Below are 27747 nucleotides of genomic sequence, written 5' to 3'. Positions count from 1 at the left end.
TGGAGGTCTCTGTTGAACCAGCAAAGAGTAATAGATTATGGAGCTTCAGCCACCTACAGAAATTTCAACCAAACATGCCATGTGTATCAAGATATTTCTGACATAAGCCAACTGCAAATATTTTCTTACTTGAAAGATATAAATCCCTTATGTCTCACAGACAAGATCTCACAGGTAACATTCCACTTCTAAAAAATCTCACTTTAAAAGGAACAATCTCGTTTTTTTTTTTTTTAAACAGGATTCGAACAAGGGGGTACTCCAGAGATGACCAGTACTATACCCCCTGCCCCCTGGTTTGGCATGCTTAGGTACATTGGCATAGAACAGGAGAAAAAGGTTGGTATGCTCACAAGAGTGAGATCAACTTCTCACAACTAAACACTTTTTTTTATGATTGATCCATTTTGCTTTTTACTGTATAAACATGCAATGCTGCTTAATATCAGCAGGGTTGTTTCGACCCATGCAGACATTTTTTCTACCCTTTGACACTGCTGTCCAATTTCTAGGAAGTAACAGCACTTGTTTTATTTATAAAAAAGGGTCAGCGGTTTTGCCCACTACCAGACAAGTCTTGACAAAGATCCATGCAGGGACTGAAACATTAACCCTAGGTTATAGATAAAACTCCTTTAACCCTTTGAGTATCCCAAGACGCAGCTACTACATCATGCGATCGGGCAATCAGGGGGCTCCATGATGTAGTAGCTACGTAAAAGATGCAGTTACATGATCGCGAGTGCCAGAGAGCTGTGCATTTAAGAGGTTACATTCTATATATGCCGATATGGCCAATCGGGACGTTTTTGGACAAAAAAATATTTTTGGCATCAATGGGGAATTTGGGCCAAAAAACATCCCAAATGGCAGTTTCTTAATATAATTTATCCCTTACAACAGTGGTTCTCAACTCCAGTCCTCAAGAAACCCCAACAGGTCAGGTTTTCAGGATATCCCTGCTTCAACGCAGGTGGCGCAATCAGTGACTCAGCCGTCTTTGAGCCACCTGTGCTGAAGGGATATCCTTAAAACTGGACCTGTTGGGGAGTCTTGAGGACTGGAGTTGAGAACCCCTGGCTTACAGTCCATGAGAGTGCAACCACTTCACTTTGATAAACAGCTACAAATCTTCCCTGGATCCATGTACAACCGAGCAGGAAGATCTTCTAAATTGATACTTTTATGCATCTATATTTAAAAGAAGTCAAAGTAAAGGGTCAATTTTTTTTTACACGCCTCTACCTAACCCAGTGGTTTCCAACTTTTTTGTTAAGGAACCCTATGTGAAATGCCGAGGAACCCCCAATCCTCTCTAATAGCGCGTCTGAGACCAGATACATCATAAATTCTTCTGTATTTGGTACAATTTTAAAATGACCTGAAAATTACAGTGAACACTTTAGGGAAGCCCAGGGAACCCAAGGGTTCCGGGGAACCGTGACTGAACAATACTGACCTACGCCCTCCAAACTACAATAACAAAACCAACAGAAATCTATGCAATATTAGGTCAAAGTGCCATTTTGAACATTTTGTGTTACTACATAATGATCCTATAAATTAATCTATGCAGAAATCATGCCCAGTCAATAAATATAATGGCGCTGAGCAAAACCCCCATTAGTGATCAGGCCAAGTGGGACACAAGGCTCCAGAAAGTTGAGGGATCAGTTTGTAGTTTCCAGATTTAAGTAACCATAAGCCATTTTGAAGAACTCATTCTTCTGCAAATTTATTTGAGCGATTTTGAATCTTCAAGTCTTAAAATTACAATCCATGATCATTTTTAATGTCTGCCTTCAGTAAAACTTTACAGTGACTTTTTTATTTTATTTTTTAAACTAAAAACGTCTGAGACCGTTTGTAATTTTCAAAGTGCCAGGCATGGAAAAAATGTCCTCAACAGGAAATGATGTTTTTCTTAATCCACAGATGTGCTCCAGATAGATTTTTTTTTTTTTTAAAACAGGGTGATGGGATTTTGCCTTCCCCATGTCTCTCGAAACGTTTGTAAACAAATGCTGGCATTTAAACCACAAGGTGCAGCTCCCATGCAGGGGCCCTAATGAAAGTCTTTTAAAGCAGCAATACTACATCCCCACCCCTCCCCCTTTTTTTGTTTACGTCTAATTTGTATATGTACAGCAACAATCAAAAAAAATGCAGTATCTAATACTACAGAACTGACTTTTTTTTTTTTTAAATACATAATAAAAGATTTAATGTTTTGCTGCTTTAACCCTTTTACTTCCTCATAGCAAAAAAAAAATGATTTGCATATTAACCAATGAATGTCTTTTTCCCCACGTGCATACATTTATTTCCAGTTTGCTGTCCATATTATGAATGTCCATAAGTACATAAAATAGGGAAAGAAAAGACACGGGGGAAAAAGAGGAATACCTCCTATGGCGATCAGTGACACATTACTACTATGTATGAACATCAGTGTATGCCTCAGTGCTGGTATGTTAAAAGGTACTGTCTTCTGAATTGTATCAATCAGAACTGACACCGTCATTAAACCCTCAGTGAACACTGACTTCATAGTAGCAGCTTGAAATATTCAGCAGGTAGGCGTAATCAACCCCCTTTCTACTATTTGTAAGCACACAATGTCTATAAACTTATAGGATACAACAGTGCAGCCATTGAAGATTTAGAATTGTGATACTAATATATTTGTCATACGTTCCAGCAAAAATCCTGTTTCGTTTCACACCTTTTCCCTGCCTCAGGGACAGAACAGGAACATTAAAAAAAAAACAACTGTACAAAAAGAAACTAGATCACCAGGAATATACTGGTTCATTAAACCGAAGCAGGCCTACAATTTCACTTTTTTTTTTAACTCAAAAAAACCTTGCAGAATGTGTGCAAGCTATAATCCCAGCAACAATATGTCACAACTAAAAAGTTATTTAGCCAAGAATGTAGAGTCAATAATTGCAATTTTACGTCTAAACCAATGGTTTCCAACTCCAGTACTCACGGGTCACCAATAGGCCAGGTATTAGTGATATCCCTGCTTCGGCACAGGTGGCTCAGTCGTTGAGCCCCCTCTGCTGAAGCAAGGATAGCCTAATACCTGGCCTATTGGTGGCCTTTGAAGACTGGAGTTGGCCATCCTTGTTCTAAACCAGCGGTGCGCAAACTGGGGTGTGTGGGATTTTCTAAGGTGGCCACGTGGTTGCAGAGCCCCCGCGCTTTTCACCCCAGGCATGTAAATTAAATGCTGGGCGCAAGGCCTCTGCAACTTCACTTACCTGCTCTCAGCCTGGTCTTCCCTGATGCGTCGCCATGACAAACCAGCGTCAAATGGCAACACGTCACGTGACATCATATGACGCGTGGAGCCCGAGAGCAGGAAAGATGGGGGGCGGCTTAGGCAAGGGGAAGCGGAGACAGGGGTGGGGGTGCGAATTTAACAGTTTGCGCACCCCTGTTCCAAACTATCCATGACATTGATGCATGATAGAAATCAGAATCTGAAGCACACAAACATGCACCATTGAACAGACTGGTGTTCCCAAGCATGGAGCCAGTGTGGCCAGAAACGGATTGTGCACTGTCCTAGAACATGCACAATATTTATATTCTCAGCATAAATTATCCTTTTTTATGAAACAGCATGAAAGACCATTATAAATGTTATATGACCTGTGAAGAACAGTTTCATGGTTTTTACAGCTCATGAAAAAAAACAACATATAAAGATCTTCAATGTTAGCACAATAAAAGTCATCACAAGCCACAAGACGTTTATGCAAAATCTTGCTTGCCTACACATAAGGCTCCCCGTCCTTCCAACAAAACGAAAATAAATAAAATACAAAATCAAATGTTAACTATTTTAACACGGAACGGTAGCCAGACTTTGCTTTTCAGACACCTGGAGCACTGAAAGGGTTTTTAAATAATACTAACATTACAGACTAATAAACCTACCCTAGCTATTTCAGGTACTTTACACAAGCTGATGAGGCAGAAAGCACTTACAAAAGTTCAAGGGGTTTTCTAGTATAACTCTGGCAGTTCCATTTAAAGATACCAATCTCTATTAACCTGGTGCTGATTAACAGTTGTCATTGCTATGAATCATAATCAAGTGATTATTTATAAAGCTGCATTCTAAACCAAGGACAGTAATTCATTCTGCTTCTGTAACACTGCCGCTCTGCCAACTTATTACATTCATTTCCAATAAAGGAGGGAAAAAAGGTTGAATAATGTACTCTCATTACAAATTAACTTTCAAAATAATAATGGTTGAAATGAATGCATGGGTTATTTATATTTTTATACTCGCTTTTTTCATCAAGAATTGATTGGGTATGTTGAAATGTACATGGCAGGACAATATTAGAAGAGTGAATCCCAAATATTATTTATTTAAAATAAAAATCAATCCCCACAAATGTCCCACAGTTGGAGTAATTAAAGGGAAAACAATATAGAATAAGGGTAAAGTATAGAAGGTGAAAATGACTCAAAAGGCAGTTTCTCACTACCTAAAAAAAAACTACATTAAAGATACAGGAGGAGTCAATGCCCAAAAATGAATAAAAAGGACAACATACACGTTGTGAAAAAATATATATTAAAACATGTAGATTTAACAATAGGACTAACAAGCCCTAGACATAATGAATAGACATATCATTAGTAATCCTCACCCCTACCACATACAGCACTTATCTGAGATCTGACTCCAAAAGACTATTCACAGTCCCAAGGTTCAGCAAAGTATCTGGCCGCTCCTCCTTCTCTTACCGTGCACCCCAAAACAGGAACAACCTACCGGAGACTCTCACATCCACCACCAGTTTAAGTTTGTGTGTGTGTGTGTGTGTATATCTCTCTCTATATATATCTATATATACAGTATATCTATATATAAACACATACATAGTCAGATAAGGCAGTTGGCACTCCAATAGGTGCTGGTAAGCCACAGGTGCACGTCCCATATAGAGAATGTAGTTATACGTTACCGTTCCAAGGATTGGTAAACAAGAGACAGCACTCAAAGTTGAAAATCAAAGTGTATTCGTGAAAGCAAAAATACATCCAGAAACCCAACGTTTCGGTCCTACAGAATGGGACCTTCCTCAGGGGGATCCTGAGGAAGGTCCCATTCTGTAGGACCGAAACGTTGGGTTTCTGGATGTATTTTTGCTTTCACTAATACACTTTGATTTTCAACTTTGAGTGCTGTCTCTTGTTTACCAATCCTTGGAACGGTAACGTATATAACTAAACACATACATACATATACACCCACACAGCAAGCCCCATAGCATAAAACGTATATTTAATGTTGGGAGGGGGACAAGGGGTGGAAACAAATGCACTCACAAAGGTAGAAATCAATAAAGCGTTTTTTGAGTAATATCACCGCCAGTAGAATCCGCTCGGCAGTCAAAGTCATCCATGATTGTGCTGTGAGTTAAACTAGCTCAGAATCAGCTGGAGAGTAGGCGGCAAAGCTAGGATCCTGGTATCCTGATGGGTAGAGCTACTGCAGTCAGCAAATGACGCTCTCGGCCTCAACCAGCTCTAGAAGTGATCCGCCCCGATCAAGCGTTCTTTGGCGATTATGTAATGCTGCTACAGCTTCCCAGCACGTTTCGTCGCTCAAAGCGATTTCGTCAGAGGATTGTGGGTACTAGCATCAAACAGCGAGTGCATTTGTTTCCTTCCCCTGTCCCCCTCCCAACATTTAACTGTATGTTTAATGCTATGGGGCTTGCACTCTTTTCTTTTTTTCCCCTCATTAGGTATTTCTTAGGATGTGGTTCATCCATTGAGAGCCGCATACTTCCCCACCTACTGGAGTTGTGATCCATTTTCTCCTCTACAGACTATTCATTTGGATTTATCAAGGGACTGATATTATTGTTATTCGTTGTTTGTTGTTGATGTTGTTATCTGCATTGTTTTTGTTATATGTTGATTGCTGGTTTTGTGAGCTATTATTATAGCAGCAACATCTACCTTGAGTTAATCACTATAGATTATTCCATATTATTTTGATATATATTTATATTAGTGGCGCTACTCTGTTCCCCCCTCCCCCCCCCCCCGATGATATAGATATAGATATAGGTATAGATATAGATATATATATATATATATGAGAGAGAGGGATAAAGATCTAGAGACAAACAAAAAGGAACCAGCGCTTCATTTGGAAAGTGATGACAGTGGAGTACCTTAAAAAAAAAAATTATATATAGATATACAGCTCAACCCCGTTATAAGGCGATCCATTACAACGCGAATCCGCTTATAACGCGATGCAAGAGTGGCTCCCAATTCTCGTATTTATGAATACTTTACAACACGATTATAGGTATCTTAAACACTGTTTTGTACAACGCATACAAATGTACATTATTTGTAATGCAATCCGCTTATAGCGTGATTTTTTTTATTTATTATTATTATTACTCCCATTTAATACATTTTTAAGTTGTGGGCTTACAGAAAAAGAAAAAACAAAGGGGGTACAAAATGAAAAGTCAGGGTGATAGGTCACGTATGAATCTGCTTTTACAAGAGAGTTCATTATTATACAACAGAAAAGGACATAGTAATAGACATTTGTTATTTACATTGCTTTAGTCCTAAATCTTTTGTGCGAAAGATCAGACAATGTAGGTAATTGCATGTTTTTTATTTATTAATAAAAAATGTTTTACCAGGAAGTACAGCTGAACCCCGGTATAACGCGGTCCGCGAGGTCCACCCAATTCGACCGCGATATGGGAACGCGATTTAAAAAAAAAAAAAAATGACCTCCATGATCAGAGAATCCAAAACCAGCTCCCTTCTCAGCTCCGGTACGGTGTGTGCATGTATGTGTATGTGTGTATAGTGATGTGCAGGAAGGGGAGATGGCATGCGCAGGGGGGTGGGGTGTGATGTGCAGGCAGGGGATTGTGATGTGCAGGGGAGTATTGTGTGTGTGTCCGTCTGCCGGTTAGCAATAAAGCTTTAAAAAAAAAATAACAATAAAAACCGGGCGACACGCTCACACCGCGTTATAAGCGGATACACGTTTTAGCGGATCGCTCTATAACGGGGTTGAGCTGTAATGCATTGAGAGTTACCTCTCATTTTCAAGTACGTCCTGGGCACAGTTATCATGACAATACATGGTTACACTAAATGAAGAGGTTATACAGACATTTTATAGACAGAGATAATATATGTAACAGTTACAGACAAGATTAAAAAGCGAGACAGCTGAAGTCTTGAAATAACAGCCTGGTGGCGGCTTTGAGAGTCTGGTAGGTTGTTCCAGACATGAGATGCACGGTAACAGGAGGAGCAGCGACTGGAATCCTTGTTGAACCCTGGGACCACCTTTTGGAGTCAGATCTCAGGTGATAAGAGCTGCATGTGGTAAGGAGCTTGTTCAGATAGCCAGGTAGCTTGCCCAGAAAGTATTTCAAGGCAAGACTGGAAAAATTTACTTTGGCTATCACTTGATTCCAGACACAATCTAGTTCTTGGAGCATTAAGTAGTGAAGTGTGTTGTAGTTACATTGTAGGATAAAGTAGCATATTAGTTTGCCAAGGTGAATTTGGGGTTCTGTACCACGTACCAGGGGAGGGCAATATTTTGCTCCTACGTTCCCCTCTCGCGCACCCCCCCCCCTCCATAACGTGGCTCTGACATCACGTCGCCATGGCAACGAGTCACCAGAAGACTTCTGAAACACGGTAAGAGGCTCAGAGAGGCTTTCACCGCTTCCCGGACATTTAATTTAAATTCCTTCTGGAAGCGTGCGAGGGCCTCTGCAACCCCCACACAATCTCACGCCCCCTGGTTTACACACCCCTGCCATATACTATGTCCCCATAGTCTATAATTTACATAAGCATCTGTTGTGCAATGACCTTTCTGACCAGCGGTCTTAGGGAGGATTTGTTCCTATAATGTATACTTAGTTTGGCATAGGTTTTGGATGTCAGAGTATGAATATGCAACCCAAATATTAAATGGGAGTGAAATCATATGCCCAGATATTTAAAACTAGTGACAGGGGCTAGGATGGTGTTAGACTTGACTCTAATCTGTAGCTCTGTTGTTGGTAGTTTTAGAAATGTAGCCTTAATTCCAAATACTGTACCATCGTTACAGTTTTGTCACTGTTTAAAACCAATTTGTTTTGGGAAATCCAGTTTTCAAGTCTTTAAAAATCAGATTGAAGTACATGTCTAGGTCAGAGAGGTTAGGGCTGTGTGCATATAAAATTGTGTAATCTGCTTACATGTGCATTGAAGCTCCCTTAAAAGTTGTACAGTAGGGATATCAGTAATGAGGACTGAAAAGAGGAGGGGCCCCAGAACAAAGCCTTGTGGGACCCCACAGGTGACATCAAAGGGGTTAGAGTCTGAGATAGACACAAATTGGGATCTACCAGATAGGTAGGAGTGAAACCAGTTTAAAAGTATGTTCCCCTATTCCAGAGCACTGAAACTTGTTTAACAAAATTAAATGATCAACAGTATAAAAAACCTTTACAAAATCTAGGAATATTGCACCAGTAAGTTGTCTCAGTTCTATTGCACACTGGATCTCATCGCCAAAGTTTAAGAGGGTAGTTACCGTGAAGTGTTTTAGGCGAAAGGAAGATTGGAGTTGGCTAAGGAAATTTGTCTTGATATAGAAATCACTTAATTTGGAATGGACACATTTTTCTATGACTTTGGATAGTATTGGGAGAAGACAGATTTGCCTGTAGTTGGTGACAGTGTTTTTGTCCATACTACTGAAGATTGGCTTGGCAGTTTTCCATGAAGCATCTGGCTTCATGCTTCTGATATTGGACTGTTCTTAATCCAGGGTTGGATCTTACCCTAAAGGACACTGATCCTGGGGATGCGACTATGGAGCTTCCACTATTTTATTACTTGACATGGTGAGTGGTGGGGCTCCACCCGTGTTTCTACAGAAAATCGAACCATGGTTGCCAAGTTCTTAAATTTACGGTGCGTCATGCACCAAGCTGGTGAGGTTTTCCATTTGACAGGAGAACTAAATTATCTCTTATTTGCACTAATGAGACAGTAATTTGCTTCATCCAGTTGGTCACTATACCATATCTGGTGGTCGTAACAGTGTAATACCAGTTTATTTTGGGGTTTATTCACCTCTGTACCTGAACTGGTCTGTTCAATAGGAATATCCATGGGTCAAAAGCCACGGGCTCGTTCCAGAGTTGGTTAAGCCCTGGACACCCTAACCACATATTTAACCAAGGTTCCTCATTCACCACATCCCTTGGGACATGTTGGGGAGAATCATGTGCATATTTTTGCTAGTTTAGTGGGTTTGAAGTACCTTAGATGCATTCTCTTTTATTGAGGTGTCGATCTAGCTTCTTGCCATTGCCTCAAATATATAATTCTATTCTTCATTATGTAACTCTGACTCCAGGTCAGTCTCCCTTTTTTTCATGAATTTATATTTTTCTTGTGAATTTAGGCCCTTGTGATGTCTCAAGGCATAGGTTCATAGGGAATCTCTAGGTCCAGCATCTTAGTCCTCAGTTTGCATGCCCGTTCATCAGTAGCCTGGCTTGATCTGTTTTATAGTATAATATGAAGCACGGCTGTACTAAACCCACTACACTAGTAGGGAGGGTCATAATCTGTTTATTTCCTGCCCATATGAATTCTCAGCTTATTTTTAAGATCTATGACTTCTTTATCTACAAGGGGGAGAGGTAGAATCTGAAAAAGGTACAGCAGTCATGGTAGTAAATTCCTTTTAACCAACTGAATTTCGGCTGTTCCAGGAGATCTTAAATTTCATCCAAACACTCAAGTCTTTCTTTATTGTTTTTATTAATTTTGATTGGTTCGCCTGATTAGTACAGCTCAACCCCGTTATAACGCGATCCGTTACAACGCAAATCCGCTTATAATGCGATGCAAGCGCAGCTCCCAATTTTCGTATTTATGAGTACTTTACAACACAATTATTGATCTCTTAAATACTTTATTGTACAATGCATACAACTGTACATTATTTCTAATGTGATCCACTTATAACGCAATGTGATTCTTTGGACACCAAGCACAGCGTTATAAGGGGGTTGAACTGTAGATGTAGGAGTTTGTACACTCCCAAGTACCTAACTAATATCATGACTTTTCCACTTACAATCAAAATTCAGTGTATTTTTATAGTTATAGTTTTTATAGTTGATTATAGAGAAAATTCATTACCAGCTAAAGATAAATGTAATGTTTTTATAAAGTGCTTCCCTTCTTGTCCAAAAAGTCTCTAAAGGTGTCTGCCTTTATATTTTTCTTTAGCTGGTAAGGAGTGTTCGCTATAAGATTTGTATTTTTATACTTGTTTATATTTAGCCATTATGACTACCGATGTTATGTCTTGATTATGCCTAGGCGTTGTTGGTCCTATTATGAAAGATACTAGTTTAAATGCATGTTTTAATACATATTTTTTGCACAAAGTGTATGATGTCCTTTTTATTAAATTTGGTGCATGGAGTCCTTATCTATATTTTATTATTACCACATGTACCAGCAGTTAAAACCAAATGTCACACTGCCACTTGCCCTAGATCATGCTGTTCCACTACAGAAACATGCACCTTTACGACAAAACAAACTTCCTCAGATTTACACAGGGGGAGGTTTTGGACGATGAAACCGATATTGAAGTACAATAGAAATTAAATATTCAATCCCAGAAAGCATTTTATTTTTAGTATTTAAAATTGGCTCCCACTTATAGGCTTGGTGTAAAATAAAAAGACCTACAACCTGTAATTTTCTTCTGAAATCACAATTGCTGATTTCCATTTTGTCAGATCCCATATCTTTTATCTTTCAGCTCATACTTCAATTCCAGGTGAAGTAAAGCTGATATCACTAATGAGCCACACAGGCGGTCATTTGTCTGCCCCAGTGGTATCATGTACTTACATATTCCAGTATCTACCTAATTTTTATGAGCAAGTAGTACTGCTTTTGAGAGAAAAATAAAGGACAGAGCATAATTTACTTTTATATATATTTTTTTATTTATTCCAAAGGCAAAATCAATGCGTATATAAAGCAAGTTGGGCTGCTTTGTTGCTGGAGGGGGATGCAAATCAGACTAATCCCCAGATTCACCAAGCTCTGTTATGGTTTTACGCACCCAAAAGGGTGTTAACTACCATTGACGTCAAAAGGGAGTGTTAACACACGTTCAGGTGTGTTAACCAACAGAGTTTGAGGAATAAGACCCTGAACAGGAAAGTGTGTGTGTTACACACACACATTCTAATAGTTAAAAGGTGGCTAAAAAAAACAAAATAGGATATTAGAAGCCCCTACAAAGCACAATGGCCCCATTTACTAAAGGGTGCTATTCCATAAGATACTTCACTTGAATGGTTTGTAAAGTATCTTCCAGGTCCGGAAGGCGTCTTGCATCATTTAGTAAATATGGACCAATATCTCTGGTACCCATTCAGATAGGGAAATGATTCGCTTTATACCCAGGGCCAGTGTATGGGTATTCGGCACCCTAGGCGAACCTTCAGTCCTACCGACCACCCTCCCTTCTGAAATTAAAGATTAAAAAAAAAAAACATTATAGCCCCATTCTCTTATTTCCCTCCTTCCTTCTCTCACACTCCTCTCCTCTTCACACCCCAATTCTCTTCTCACACCGTCCCCCCTTCCTCTCCTCACCCATTTCAGTAATGCCTACCTGGCTTCGGTGGAGCAGGCACCAGTGGAGCAGGACAGAGGATGGCAGGAGGAAAGGAGGTGTCAGGAGAAGAGCAGGATGGCCTGGGAAGAGCTTTGCTTTAGCAGTGGCAGACACCGGAAGTCAGTGAAGACTTACAGGTTGGACAACTGGGGCGGGCTGCTCCCCGGCCGTCGTCCTCTTCTCCTTCCAACGCCCACCTCAGGCCATCTTCTATGTTCTCCTCCTGCAGTCATCATCCTCCTCTTCCTCCTCTTCTGTGCCGCCCACAGTCATCCTCTTCTGCTGCCACCCTGCGCTTTCTGCCCTCTTCCACCACCGCTATCGCCGCCCCCCAAAAATGTACCACCCTAGGCGACCACCTAAGTCGCCTAGTGGTTGCACCAGCCCTGTTTACACCCATGCCCCCAAAAAACAAATATACATTCTAATTTAAACTACAGCAGTTAGTTGTAGTTTCTATTACATTATTTTTCTCTTTACTAACGAAGGTGAACCCAGTCCACTTTACTTTGCCCTAATGAAGAAAGTGTCTCTTTCTAAAGGGCAATTTTCTTTATTTGACTGACTGGTCTAAGTCTGGTTTGAAAGGGGAAACGAAAAGATGCATTTAATTTTATTGTGAGTTTCAATTTTTAGGAAGCCATGCTACCCTAAAAAAAAAAATATGTCATAGAAGAACTTTTGAATTTCTATTCCCTTGATAGGCAAGAAATCATACATTTTGCAACCCTGTAAACTTTTGCTTTTTTCCTCATTCTGTCCCACTCTTGGGGGGAAAAAAAAGAAAGGCGTCTTTCGAGTTTAGCCCCACATAGGAGACTGAATACTCCGTTTAATGGCACTGAAGGAGAAAGCCGAAGCACTGCTTTAGAAAAGTATGTTTCCCATGGGAACTACAGCACTTTTTTTTTTTTTTCCAACTAAGCAAAGCTATTTTTCAACTAAGCAAAGCTATTTCAGTAACCATTGTTGGATTCTACAGTAAAGTTGTGCCTGACAGAGAAGGAAGATTTTTTTTTTGTCTTTTCAAAGCTAGGTGTTCGATTTATATTGAGTCAATATTATCCACTAATTAGCTCTCTCCATTTAATACCAGTAATTGTTTTATGTGTGTCTACTCTAAGTTGTATGACAGTGAAATGACAACAAAATATATACACTCCTTAAAGTGCAAGGGATTTATACAATCCTATATCCTGGCTTCAGGATGTTAATGAATGCACTAAAATCTCGGCTCAAAATATGTCCTTTGAGGGAAATAGGAGCCAATAATTATGAACAGGTTTGCAAGAGTCACAGCATATTTGATAGAAATTTGGCATTAATTCACTTCCGAGGTGAAGCTCATTTGGGAATAATTGCCTATTGTTGCCAGATCATCATCAGTCACTACTTGTTTTACTGTAACCTTGACATTTCCACCCCTGTAGAAGAAAAAAAAAACGATAAAGGACAAACTGGAATTTTTGTTACTTTGTACTAATCTGTCACTAGGCAACAGAACTGCACAGTGCTTATACCATTACACAGAAACCGAATGATATGAATAGCTTTGTCTAGGAACATATGTTAGCACTGTACTACATATTAAAGGATTTCTTAAACCTCTACATTGACATGCAATGTGTATTTGCAAGATACGGCGTATGTAACAAACGGGTATTTTAACTTGCCTTTATCAAATGTATGGCATAAGTGAAAAAATACCAAATTGTTGTACACCAATGTCTTAGATCAGGGGTAGCCAACTCCAGTTGTCAAGGGCCACCAACGGCCAGGTTTTCAGGATATCCGTGCTTCAGCACAGGGGCTCAATCAGTGACGGAGTCCATCTTTACCAACAGTGAAATGGATATTTTACGTTTCCAAATTACACAAACAAAAAAAATCCAGATGTCATGTTGTAAATTTAGAGCTATTTATGATGCTACGGTACGGTATGCCATAGTAACAATAATTCTAGGGAGGGAATTGCCAATGGTGTCAGTGAAATTACAGAAAAAACAAGTCTTGCAAAGTGGGAAAAAATGCAACACATTTAAAGATATTACATGAAAACTAGTATATGTAAAATATTTTCATAAATGTGCATCTCTTTTTAATCCTTGCCTAATAAGCTTTAATAAATGAAAAGTGTTTTTGCAAAAAAAAAAAAAAAAAAAAAAACCATTTAATTACCCACTGAAAACAGTTTATTTTTCACAATAGAAAAGATCCATGATTTTCTTAATTTTACTTTGAGCTGGCACAACTTCTTGTTACAAATGATCAAATCTGTATTCTTTTTAGTTTGATTTACATGTGATTAGTGACATTTTAAAATAAATATTGAGAAGTAGAACTATACAAATCAATAGTGAATTGTTGACCACAGTGTTAAGATTGGTTGTTTTTACACAGGGATGATGGGGGGTGAAGCCCTTTACAGGCTTTCCTGAATACTAGCAATCTTGTTTAAGGCCCGTCTGCTCTGGCACTCAAAGGGTGAGACCCCTGCTCTCTCACTTTCTGACACAAACAGCAACTCCCGGCATTAGCCCTTTCAGGTGTTATAAAGCATGTAGGTTAATCTACAATTACTTTTGCTTTTAATTGAAGTAGAAAGTGTTGTAATGGTTTGTGTTTCAACATTAACCTGGCCATAAAAGTGCTGTAAAAAAACAGTAGATTACAGTTTTATAGTATCTAGAATCTGCTGTCCGTCTTTAAAATCTACTTTGAATGAACGTAAAGCTAATTAGAGCCAATTCAGTATGTAAACACAAACCTTTCTAATCTAGTAAAATTTATTCCCTGGACACAAACTATAATCATCAATTTATTGAAGTTCTTATTATTAAACTACTTGCCATAGCTGTAGTTTCTCAAATCCCCAAAAAGAGCTATCCCGTGTATCTCATTTTTTCCCTATATAGCACAGGCAGTGTACGCAGCTGTATATAGGTCCAATAAACTCCTGCCCCAAAAAATGTACTCTAATTTTGGTGCGCAAGGCACAGGGAGATAAACGGGCTTGAACAAACACAGCAAGTCCTCACTTACTGACGGATGCCTTATCCGGCGCCGCATATTGCAAGTTCCGCCGGACGCATTATCTGACGTCGGACCAGCTTATCAGATGGTCACCGCCGCCTATTAACATGGACCTACAATCCAACAGTCCATTAACCGACGGCTGTTTGCGGGGCGCATTCCGTCAGATAAGCGAGAACTGCCTGTTGTAAATAAAACCGCTTTCCAAACCCACTAATTATCTGCAGTAAGGGTAACATTTCATGCAAACGAATGCGAGATTGTTATTTGTAATTATAAATGAATAAAGGATTTATATATTTTATCATATAAGGAGGTAGTGCGTTTTTAGCACTCTACCTTTTCTTTTTGGTTTTGTCGATAGTGACTTGTCTAAGATCACAAGGAGAGTTTAAACTGGGGCTCAAACTGAGATGTGAAAACATGTTTTTATTTTAAATGACATTTTGCTAAAGATTTAAACAATTTAATGCCAAATAACCCCTGACCCGCTTATTCAACATTACATACTTCACTGTGGCTTATAACAGTTATTTTGGGGATACATGGGGATAAACAATATTTTATTTTTCAGATATACATTGCTAAGCACACACGTATACATGGCTATTAAAACAGTACTAGATGCAATTGCAAAGTGGCAGCCATGCATCAAACATATGTTATTCCTGTGTTAGTTAGCAGGTCAAATGTAAGAAGGTAGGTCCCATTCCTTTCAATGTGCTAATCCATTGAGTGGACCAGGCTAGAAACTGCAAGTACAGTAAACTAACAATGAAGGAATATTATAACCGGATATATGAACTATTCAGGTAGATGGGAGACATACTGTGGTGGTTTGCCCCACCAAGTCAGCATTTCTAAAATAAAAAAAAAAAATTAAAAAAAAAGTAAAATGCCGTGAAGCAGGCATCGGGCCTCTGCCATATAACGTAGCTTGGCTAGTAAAACTCAAACAGAACATGAAGCACACTAAAAATACATCTATCTAGCACGGTTTCAGTAATCTCTTTTGTGCCAAGAGAGGACACAATCTCTTTGAACAAAAGTAAATGCCAGAACCAATGCTTGAGCGACCCATCAGCCCATGAAACCAGACAGAATAATGTCTATTCTCACATAACATCCTTATGCTTTTCCATGCATGGAGAGTATTCAGATTGAAATCAGAGCCCCGTATCTTTTGTTCTAGGTCCATAAATCCGATCCAGATTTCTGTAAGCAAGACGTTTCCAGCTCCCTAAAGGTTTTAGTGCATCGCATTGTGCTTGGGAAAGAATTGTAGAACGTCATTGATTTAAATTAGACAATTTAATCCATGACATTGGTGAGAAAAATATGCTCCTTTTTCTGCAAGAAGACTGGGGGAATTGCTCTTTAGATGTTAAATCAAATTTTGCAATTTTTCTGGCAAATGAGGCATGCAAGCACATTATCAAAATCATGGCTTCCAAAATTAACCTGCCACTTAATAATTTATCATGCTAGTGATCTTGTAAATAAGAAGCTAGAATAGAAAAATCACATGTGGATTAGATCAAGGTTTTATTGGGTATTATCTTCAACAATAAAAAGGGTTGTTTCTTTGACTATATAAAACGTAGTTCAACCTTTTAATTTGGAACCATATTCCTTTTGTGCAAGGCAGCTATTAACATGTTAATTGATATTATTGTGTCTTCAGTGCTAGAAGAAAATAACATGCTTCTTGTACTTAAATTAAGGCTGTAATACAACTTACTAATTCTTTCTTTACAGGGGGGGTCGCCAAGTTGAACCATGCATTTTTTTTTTATATGTAGGGGGGACCTTTTCACGTGTCGGTGTTTCTGGTCCCTTTTGAGAATTTTATATGGCTACCATCTGAACCCTACTCTTATGGGCCAATGTCATGAGCATGATATTGTAGATTCCAATTAGACAATCCCAGTAGCCATGTCTGTTAGTTTAATGTTCCCGCACATAGAAAGGTCCCCGGCACTTGGAATAGTGCAGTTCGGCTCCAGCGGACCCTTTAGCTCAATACTGCAAAAAGTATATATTAAAAAAAAAAATTAGCATTGCCAGAATCTTTTTATAGTCACTCAGTATTTTCCTGATACAATGATTTACTCCTTATGCCGTACAATCCATAGATATTGTCTTCAACTTAAAAGTTTTCAACAAGTAGTGTTAAAAATAGATTAGAATTAGAATATAATAAATTAGAAATAATTAAGGCACTTTCTTAAGCAAGTACAATAGAAAGACATAAAAAGACCAATATATTTTCTTGCTTTTTCCCTTCAATCTAAACTGATTTGTATCTTCAATCAAAGGGAACAAATTATTGATACTTCCTTTTTCTAAGCCATGAAGGACCAAAAGATATAAAAAGTATCAATCCCACTTGAGACTAGTGAACTAGTCTTGTGTTTTGGTTCTCCAATTTACTTGCTCCAATTCTATCAAAAGGTAATCAGGTCTCTGGAAGCCGACTTCAAGTGTAAGAGCCAATTACAACACGAAACAATTAAGACAAGGCAGATGGCAGCAAAATCACCCTAACCTTACAAAGATAGCAAAAGATGGGCTTAAAAGCGTATATTTTAAGGAATAAGTTAAATCATACCACTGTGATTAGTTCCATTTGGTTTTACATGGGCCTGATTGAGACCTGAACAATGTCAATGGGAACAACTAAAACATTACATATCTCTCACTTCCAACCTTCTTGTCCTCGCTCTTTCTTTGTACTTTTCCTCAGATCTAATTTGCGCTATATCTATAGCTCGCCAGCTAATTTTTTTCTCTCCACATGCTAGAACTCACCAGGCGTGTCACGGAGTACACACAACTCATGGGCCCGCGGGGTCACCATAAACAAAGGCCTTAAAATAGATGAGCATTTTAATCCAATCTACTTAACACACTACTGATTGAGCAGTAGGCATACATTTATTGCAAAAGACCACTTTCTTACACTGTATTGTTAAATTAAATACAGACCAAAGGTATTGCAGACAAGACTAAAAGAAACAGCCGAACGGGTGATTGGTTTCGAGCAACTTATTTACTGATCTTAACGTCATACATAAATGTATAACGTTGTGAAACTAGGTGAACCCCAAAAGGTCAAACATGCTATTTTTCACCAGGCAAGCCTCATACCTGAAATATTGGCACCTTGCAAAATAAATCAGTAAATAAAGTTTGTAAGAAGGTATGTAATATACATGTTAGGACTAATATGCATTATATATTTTATAGCATGTGTAGTTATAATAACTATATTACAATATTTGACTATGGATGTCAAATTGGGACAGTTGACACTAAATACAGAACATTGTGCTTTGGGTATAGCAAACTGCTGGGCTAGGCAACAGTGGTCACATTGTAATTAGGCATTATTTAAAAATAGGAGAGTAAACAAAGAATAAACTTGGGAAAAACTGAATCCTAGATTCCTGGTTGTGTCAAATCCTGCGGTTTACCAACAGAACAAAGTCTATGTGACAGTTAAAAAGATCATGCATGACACTGTCAAGGCAACGGTTCATGATTAATAATCCCTTTCCTTAAATAAAAAAAAAATTACACACACTTACACACACACACTTACGTCTTAGACAGGTCTGCAACCCAGCCTTTCAACCATTATCACCTAGCATACAGTGCTTCCACCGCAGCAAGGGATTCTGGGAAATGACATGCAAATGAGCACACGTGTCACCTTTTGCCTGGAATATCCATTTACATGGAGCCCATATAAGCAAATGCATCGCTATTCACACAGCTTTTAAGCACAGCATGGGACTAGCAAAGCAAGCCAAACCACTCACAGACATGTTTCAACCTTAATGGGTCTCATCAGTGCGAGGTTGGTTTATACTTGTTTGCAATATTTCTAGGCTGGGTGAAAAAGGCAACAATGTGACATGTGAATGTGCTCACAAGTGATATTATTTATTGGCTATATGCCAACAGTGGAGGTTTTTTTGTTGCCTTTTTCACCCACCATAACTTAAAATGTATATGGTGTATATGTATGTGTATGTATTAGTTGATAGGAAAAAAGTTAATTTAATATGCTGACAAATCATTGCACAATGCATGCATTTCTGCTTTATACAGGTCTTCCATCATTGCAAAGTATTCAGGACACGGGTTACAAGGTCGCATGTGCAGGAGTTTTATCTATAGTGTCATAAGATCACAGACCATGCTTGGTTCTCTCTCTCTCATGAGGTATCCAACACAGGGACAAACACAAGGATCCTGTTCAATTTGCTAGGAAGCAGTCATCAATGTGCTGAAGAGAAGACGGGTTAATTCAAAAGAATTAGGCCTTGGCCATGTTTGGCGCTTGCTCGCTCTCGCTTGCAGCCGCTCGCTCTACCAGGAGCTTTTTGCTGTCCTTACAGAGGAGACGGCAAGCGCTTGGGAGGCGGGTATCACTGTGTGTGTGTGTGTCACTTGGTAGCTGTCAGTGTGTGTGTGTCACTGGGGAACTGTTGTGAGAATAAATTATTTATTAACATTGTGCAACTTTGATAAATATATTCACGCACGCACACACGCATACACACACACACACACACACACACACACACACACACACATGCATACACAAAGGCACACACACACATGCATACACAAAGGCACACACACACATGCATGCATACACAAAGGCACACACACACACACACGCATACACAAAGGCACACACACACACACGCATACACAAAGGCACACACACACACACATGCATACACAAAGGCACACACACATGCATACACACACACACACATACACACACATACACATACACACACACACAGGAGACATGGATCGGGGCAGAAGGGGGACAGACCGTCAGGGGGCGGGCCGGGGGCGGGCCAGTGACGTCACAGAGCTGGTTCGCCCTCATTGGGCAAACCGCTCACGTGACCGGCCTGTCTCGCCGGCAAGCGGGGGAATTTTAAATTCCCCCAAGACCTGCGCTTGCGCAAGCGCGCGGAAGCGCAGGTGAGCCCCTAATAAAGCCGCTCTAATTGCGGCTGTAGGGGCTCAGTGCTGAGCGGGAGCGCGCCTCAGCCAGCAAGCAGGTAACATGTCCGGGGCCTTAGACTAAAATAGTCTCCTGCACAGGGAAAACCACTTCACAACATAATGACTAGGAACAAGAGAGCTTCAAGTTCTACATGCATTGGCTACTCCCAGATATTCATCCAATTGACCCATTCTGTAATCAATATATAATGTTCCTCACAGCTTTAGATCAGCAGGAGAGCATAATGCATGGATGGGAAAGCGTGGGGGGGAAAGCGTAAGACAGTTCGGCGGTGCAATCCTACTGAGAAACAAGTTTGAAAAGTAATAAGGTAACAGCACTCATATTTCAAGAGTTTTCACTATTTCATAATTTAAGATGCACTCAATTGCTTTGGAAAAGACTGTCAAAAGCACAATGTACAGAATAAAGAACACTTACTACCGTTGTATCTTTGGGAATAAGAGCTAAATGAGGATGAATGCAGTGGTTCCATAGTCACATTGATCAAAAGGGTGAATTTTTAATTCTTAAACGTTATTCTCTGCAAAAACATTTTTATACACCGAAAATCTGAAATTGCTGATGGTTTCCATAATGAAGTATGTGATCAGGATGGAAATCAATTATTTTCTAGAAATTGTTTTTTAACAGGAATCACCGCTGTCTTTTCTTGGGTAACTACAAAATCCCACTTATCCCCTAAGAAAAATATTGTATACCAAAAAATGTATTATATTTATATTTATGAATATCAGTTGGCATTTGTGCTTTACACCACTCTGAAATGATGAAATCTAGAAAAAGTAATTGTATAAAGAATCAACAGTAAACAAATACAATTTCAGTATTCACATGCAAAGCCATCATTAATATAGGTTTTACTGTAAGTAGCATAGCTAAACTAGAAGTCAACCTATAGTATTTTTTTGCAGGGGGGAAGAATTTTCATTTCACCATTGCCACAGGAATATGCTATAGAAGGAGAACACAAATGAAAATATTTGAATTTGCCTCTTAAAATTTCCCTTGGTGAAGAACATGGATATTTCCAGTGCCAAATAGGCTAACATATGTCAAATCGTTTCAACACCATGTAAAAAAGGTACAGGCACTCTTCATCAGGGCTAAGGAAACCCCTAGAGCAGCGACAGCTTAGGCTAAGGCCCCGGTATCTCCGCTGCAACGTGCGCCTGCGAGATTGGCGGTGCGTGAAGCCGATTCCCTGGTCTGCAGCTCACTGCAGGAAGAGAGACCGGGGGGGGGGGCGTGGCGGGGGAGTGACGCGGGCGCGGCCATGACGTCACCCGGCAGGTTCGCCCTCATTGGCTGAACCGCCGGGGGGCGTGCCGTATCGCTCGAAGCGAGTCCTGCTCTCAATTCTATTGAGAGCAGGAGCAACTCTCGCCCCAGCGCTGCGCCCCCCCCTCGCAGCGGGCCCGGCGCCATTGAGGGGAGGGCTCTCGTCCGTTCAGCGTCTGCCACAGCGGACGCTGTAGTAGGCAGCGGGGTCAAGGCCTTAGTCCCTATACACTATTAGTATGGTTATTACCTTGTTGCCTTATCTGTGACCTAAAATTGAGACAAAAAAAAGTCTGTTTAGCTTGAGAAATTGATTTGTTTTTCTAATCTGACACTAAACATCTGCACAGTACCTTTTCCAACCAAAATAAACAGGCCGGCACAGAAAATGTAAAATATCCCATTTTTATTTTGCCAGCTGGTAAGTCATGAACAACTACAATAAATAAATCAATCAACCAGTCATCAAATCAGAATATATTATATCTATGCATATGAACCCACAATCACTAAATGATGGAGCAGGATCAAGCTGCAATATTTTATTCTTTAGAGTTTAAGTTTATATGTCTATTGATTGTACACAGAGAAATATTTGAAGCATTTAACTCAATGTTATAAGAAGTGCTAGAAAGGCTTACGAAGTTGAAGTTGTCCTTCTGAGAGCTATTTAACATATGAAGGTCTTTTATAAGATTTACTGTTTCATACACTTATTAAATGAATACAATTTGCTTTGCAGACGAGAAAAAAAAAAGGATCTACTTCACAAACATGACACCTACTGTCAACCTTGGAGACTAACATACCTATTGACAATACCAATGCCCCTTCAGCCTTCCAATTTCTCTCCTTAACCTCCTGTATTTCCTCTCCTTCTTACTGCAGTGGACACTCCCTTGATCTTGTTTTCTCCTGCCTCCTCTCAGTCTCCTACTCAAACACTCCCTTCCCTCTCTCTCTCTGACCACCACCTAACTTTTAGCCTCACTCAACGCTCAGCATCCTCCCCAACACCTACATGCTGTTGGCTCTGTCATATTTTTAACATCTCTACAACATCTCCTCTCTCCCATCTGTAACTTTCCTGCCCACCTCTCTATACCAAAGTACACTTTGATCAGCCTTGGACAAGACTGCTCCTGCCACCACGTCGCCCCTGACAACTTAAGTCACAACCACGGCACACAACCTCTACCCGCTACCTCCATAACTACTCACGCACTGTTGAATATTACTGGAGGAAATCACTCAAAAGCAGATTTCCTTCACTAGAAAAATTCCTACTCTCCTCCTATAAGACTGGTCTTTCCCTTGCCAAGAAACCCTACTTTTCTTCTCTCACACCAATTCTGTCCTCTCAATACCTATTTGTCACCTTTAACTCCCTTCTCCGCCCAACTGCACCCCCTGTCCCCCCTCACAGACCAATACCATGCCATCTACGTCACAGAAAAGATTGAGTCCATCAGACATGACATGTCTTCGTGCCATGCTGCACACGCAGCACCTACATCACAAATCTAAATCCACCCTCAGTTCTTTATTTCCCTGCGCTCCGCACTCATCTCGCCCCCTTGATCCTATTATCTCACATCACCTCCATTCCCTCTCTGGTGCACTAAGCCACACCCTAACTTACCTTTTTAACATTTCTTCCTCCCCATCTTCTTTCAATCATGCACTCATCACGCCCATTCTAAAGAAACCCCCACTTGACCCAGCCTTCCCCACAAACTACTGCCCTCTCTCTCCAAGCTAGTTGAGCAGCTTGTATACAATTGCTTGACTCCCTTTTTCTCAAACTAGCTGTTTGAGTCTTTGCAATATGGTTTCAGCCCTCTACACTCCATCGAAACAGCACTAACAAAACTGGCCAACGCCCTACTCACAGCTAAGTCTAAGGCCTCGACCATGTTCCTTGCTTGCTGGCGGAAGCGCGCGAGCCCCTACAGTCGCAATTAGAGCGGCTTTAGTAGGGGCTCACCTGCGCTTCCGCGCGCTTGCGGAAGCGCAGGTCTTAGGGGAATTTAAAATTCCCCCGCTTGCCGGCGAGACAGTCCGGTCAGGTGAGCGGTTCGCCCAATGAGGGCGAACCAGCTCTGTGACGTCACTGGCCCGCCCCCGGCCAGTGACGCGCCCGCCCCCGGACCGCCCCCTGACGGCTGCTGAGAGCGCTTGCGGTAAGCAACCGCAAGGCCAGGGAATGCACCCGCTTTCCCTGAGCCTCAGCGCGCCAGTGGTAAGCGTGTCCGAGGCCTAGGGGTCATTTCTGCTTACTAATTCTCCTAGATCTCTGCTGCCTACAACGCAGTCAAACACCCTCTTCTCCTGCACACTACACTCCATTGGCCTACGATGCAGCCCTCTCCTAGTTCAAATCCTACCTATCCAACCGCTCTTAACGTTTGCTTTTCTGGTCTTTCCTTTTCACTCCCTCTTTCTGTTGGGGTCCCACAACTCTCTTCTTGGTGCTCAGTTCTTCTCACTTTACACCTCTTCTCTTGGTGAAAATATACAATCTTTCGGCTTTCCGCATCATCTCTATGCTGATGACACCCAAATCTACCTCACCCTCTCACTACTCATGTGTCACCAACTTTCCCTCCGCAGTCTGCTCCTGGATATCCCATAGTTACGTGAACTTTACATGTCCAAAACAGAATTCATAATCTTTCCCCCTTCCACAAACCCCTGCTGACTGTTAATACCCCATTCTCAAACACAACAAACCCGCTGCCTAGGGTTCATGTTTGACTCTGCCCTCTGCTTCACATTCACGCTTTAACCAAGTCCTGCCGCCTCCACCTCTAAAATATTGTTAGGATATGCCGCTTTTCTCACTCATGATGCAACTAAAATCCTACTTCCATCACTTATCCTGTCTCACCTTGACTACTGCAACCGTCTCCTAGTTGGCATTCCCCTCGCCTGCCTGTTGCTGCTGCCAGACTCGTCTACCTGACTCACCGCTCCACTATGCAAATCCTTACACGGTCTTCCAATATTCTCTAGAACTACATTTAAAATATTTGTTCTGACTTACAAAGCTCTCAATGGTGCTGCCCCCCCCTTTATATATCAACCCTCATCCCCCCCTAAACACTACCTCCAATCTGGCCACGACATCTGCCTCTCCTTATGCCTTATTACCACTTCACCCCTCCTACAAGACTTCTCCCTGTGCTGCACCCACACTCTGGAATTCCCTACCAAGTACCATACTCTCACCTAGCTTTCAAACATTTAAAAACGCTCTGAAAACTCACATTTTTAAGCAAGTCTACTTGGCATAACCCTAATACTCCTTCTCCTCCTCCAACCCCATTGGTACTAGCTGTGTGGCTGGACCAAACTTCATGCCATCTATCACCCGCTAACATCCACACCCTAAACCTTAATGGGGGAAGCTGTGCAGCTGGATCATAATCCATTCCACAATAAGCAGCCACTTTACCTTTTGTTTCAAGACTCCCCCTGGTAAGCTCTCAGGAGCAGGGGAATCATTACCTTCTGTATCGGTTTGTGCTGGTTAGTCCTTATTTGTATGTCATTCTGTTTATGCAATTGATGTCACTCTGTACCCCCCTTGTACCGATCTGGCGACTATGTTCTTGAAAATGCTCAAACCTTATCTGCATTTGCCCTTCAAAAAAGGCGAAATCTTATTTTAAGTTTCAGCCATTACTTTAGCAGAAACCTAAATTAAACGGATAAATAATTTGAAATAGTTTTGGACTTCGAGTTAACAAAGTTAAAGATAATTAATATATAATGATTAACTGTATCTGTGTCAAAAGAGAAGGAAACTTGTTGCACAGCAGGCCACTATGGTACCAAAGGTGTAATAAACAAATTCCCTGGTTAAAGTCCCCCCACAAGCTCATGCTAGCATAGTTAACGTTTTATAACATTTTTTCTTACTACAGCATCATGTAGAACAAATGAAGAAAAACTATAGACTAGACATTCAAAAAATCTTTCATTCAGACAGCGGTACAAACAAATTATATGATGCAAAAGTTATGTCACCGACACAAGCACATTAAAAAAATGCCACCCAGTGTACTTAGATGCATGTAATTGTCATTGTATAAATGCCAAGACAACCTAACCAAAGAGCGTCAGTTTAGATTTTTGCTTAAAACCACTCTGAAAGTATCAAATCCAGAAAAAGAAATGGTCAGAAGTAAACAAATACAAAAAAATGTATTTACGGTGGCACTGTTAGGGAAACCAAATAACAGTACATTAAAATATATGTGTAGACCGAGAAACATTTCAATACACTTGGTATCAGATGTGGATGAAAACGTGCTGCAGTGGCAATTGGCTGTTTGCGGACACTGTGCTTTTTTAAAGCCACTTGGCAATTGAGAGCTGCATACTCTGCAATCTTTCAACTAGCTGAAAAACTATGACTAACCCCTATCCTGCAAAACTTTACGTCATAATTAATTTTTAGACACGGTTATCAAATCTGATTATTTTAAACTAAGACGATGAACATGTTACATAATTTCCGATTTTTTACTTTCATTTTCACTTTTTCACTGTTAAGAATAATATAAAGGCACTGGCTTGAATAAAATGTGTGGGAATATATTATACAGTTAATGGTCATGCTAATACATTTAATTTTAAATGTGTAACACAAGATCAGTGTTACTTACATGAAGATCAATTGGACACATATAACCCTAATGAAAGAAACATTTGGTTTCACAATTAAACCAGTTAGTTTGTGGAGTTATTTACATTTCAAAAAGAGCCTTCCAAAAAGGACACCAGATAGAAATTCCCTCCTACAGACGTGGTTTCAATTTGACCTTTGTAGGTCAAAGCGCCAAATTCACCACTATGTCCCCATGGCATTCTTGAGTTATGTATCAGTTTTACAAATGGATGCCATGCGACAGATCTGCTTCATTGCATCTTGTCCTACCGCAGGGATTTCTGTGAAGCCTGTGCACTGGATAATTCTCCAAACTCCTCTTTAGCTCGTATATGATGTGTTTATTGTTTTTTGACTAACCAGCCAGTCATTTTAGCATTGTAGGGTTCCAGCATGATACCATTGTCCTGTATTCTAGATAAAGGAATATATCGCCAAAAACCCAGAATTGTAACAAAACATATTTTAAAAAAATGATATATACTGTATATCTTTATTTATATAGCGCTATCCAGGCACATAGCGCTTTACAGCCGTAATAAACGTGACATTACATTATAACAGTGAGAATAAGTGCTTCAGACATGAAAGTAACCATAGGAAAGGGAGTCCCTGCCCTGAAGAGCTTACAATCTAAGTGGAAAGTAGGGAGAACGTAAAGACAGTAGCGGGGTTTTATGGGAAGTGCGTCTGCAAGGGATCAATAGCAGTGCATCCGAGATGTATAGTATCAGCCACTGGAGCTTCCCATATGCTTTGTTAAAAAGGTGTGTTTTAAGAAAGGTTCTGAAGTTGGAGAGAGAGGGTGTCAGTCGGATATTGAGGTGAAGGACATTCCAAGGCTGTGGGGCAGTGAGTGAAAAAGGTTTTAGGCGGCAGAAGGCTTTAGATACAAAAGTGGTAGACAAAAAAAAAAAAAGACATCCTTGAGCAGAAAGCACGAGTCGGGCAGGTATATAGCGAGAAATTATGGCTCAGATGTAAGGAGGGGCGGAAGAGTGTATAGCCTTAAAGCAGTGGTTTCCAATATTTCCATGGTTAAGGAACCCTAAGCGAAATTTTGATGAACCCCAACCCTGTCTAATAGCACGTCTGATCAGATGCATTGTACATTCTTCTGTATTTGATACAATTTTCAAATGACCAGAAAATTGCAGGGAACCCTTTAGGGATGCCCGGGGAACCCTTTAGGGATGCCCGGGGAACCCTTTAGGGATGCCCAGGGAACCCTTTAGGGATGCCCGGGGAACCCTTTAGGGATGCCCGGGGAACCCTTTAGGGATGCCCGGGGAACCCTTTAGGGATGCCCGGGGAACCCTTTAGGGATGCCCGGGGAACCCTTTAGGGATGCCCGGGGAACCCTTTAGGGATGCCCGGGGAACCCTTTAGGGATGCCCGGGGAACCCTTTAGGGATGCCCGGGGAACCCTTTAGGGATGCCCGGGGAACCCTTTAGGGATGCCCGGGGAATCCTTTAGGGATGCCCGGGGAACCCTTTAGGGATCCTTGGTTGAAAAACACTGCCTTAAAGAGAGGATAATTGTCTAAGTGATAGAGTTTAATTGGAAGCCAGGAGTGGGATTTCAGCAGAAGAGATGCGGAGACAGATTTAGGAGAGCGTAAAGTCATTCTAGCAACAGTGTTTAGGATAGATTGTAGGGGAGACAGGTGAGAGGCAGGAAGGCCGGACAGTAGAAGGTTACAATAGTAGAGACGGTAGAGAATGATGGCTTGAGTTCGTTTTAGCAGTAGAGGGACAGAGTAAAGGGCGTATGTTTGCAATGTTACGGAGGTAAAAACTACAGTTTTTAGCTACATTGTGAAAGTGAGGGGAGAATGTGAGGAAGGGGTCAAATGTGACCCCTAGGCAGTGTGCTTGTGATACTTGGTGTATGATAGTATTGCCAATCGTAATGTAGAAAAGGACTGTAGGGCCAGGCTTGGGAGGAAG

The 27747-nt window shown here is 40.6% G+C and overlaps 1 protein-coding gene across 8 annotated transcripts in view; it reads right to left on the bottom strand.

Moving 5' to 3' along the window:
- CAMTA1 (calmodulin binding transcription activator 1) overlaps nt 1-27747 on the bottom strand; it is a 1668879-nt gene that overhangs the window by 1619328 nt on the left and 21804 nt on the right. The gene's annotated exons all lie outside the window — the stretch shown is intronic.

The sequence above is a fragment of the Ascaphus truei genome, chromosome 6, assembly GCF_040206685.1.
Source record: "Ascaphus truei isolate aAscTru1 chromosome 6, aAscTru1.hap1, whole genome shotgun sequence".
Classification (NCBI taxonomy): Eukaryota; Metazoa; Chordata; class Amphibia; order Anura; family Ascaphidae; genus Ascaphus; species Ascaphus truei.
This window is presented reverse-complemented; position numbering and strand designations above follow the sequence as displayed.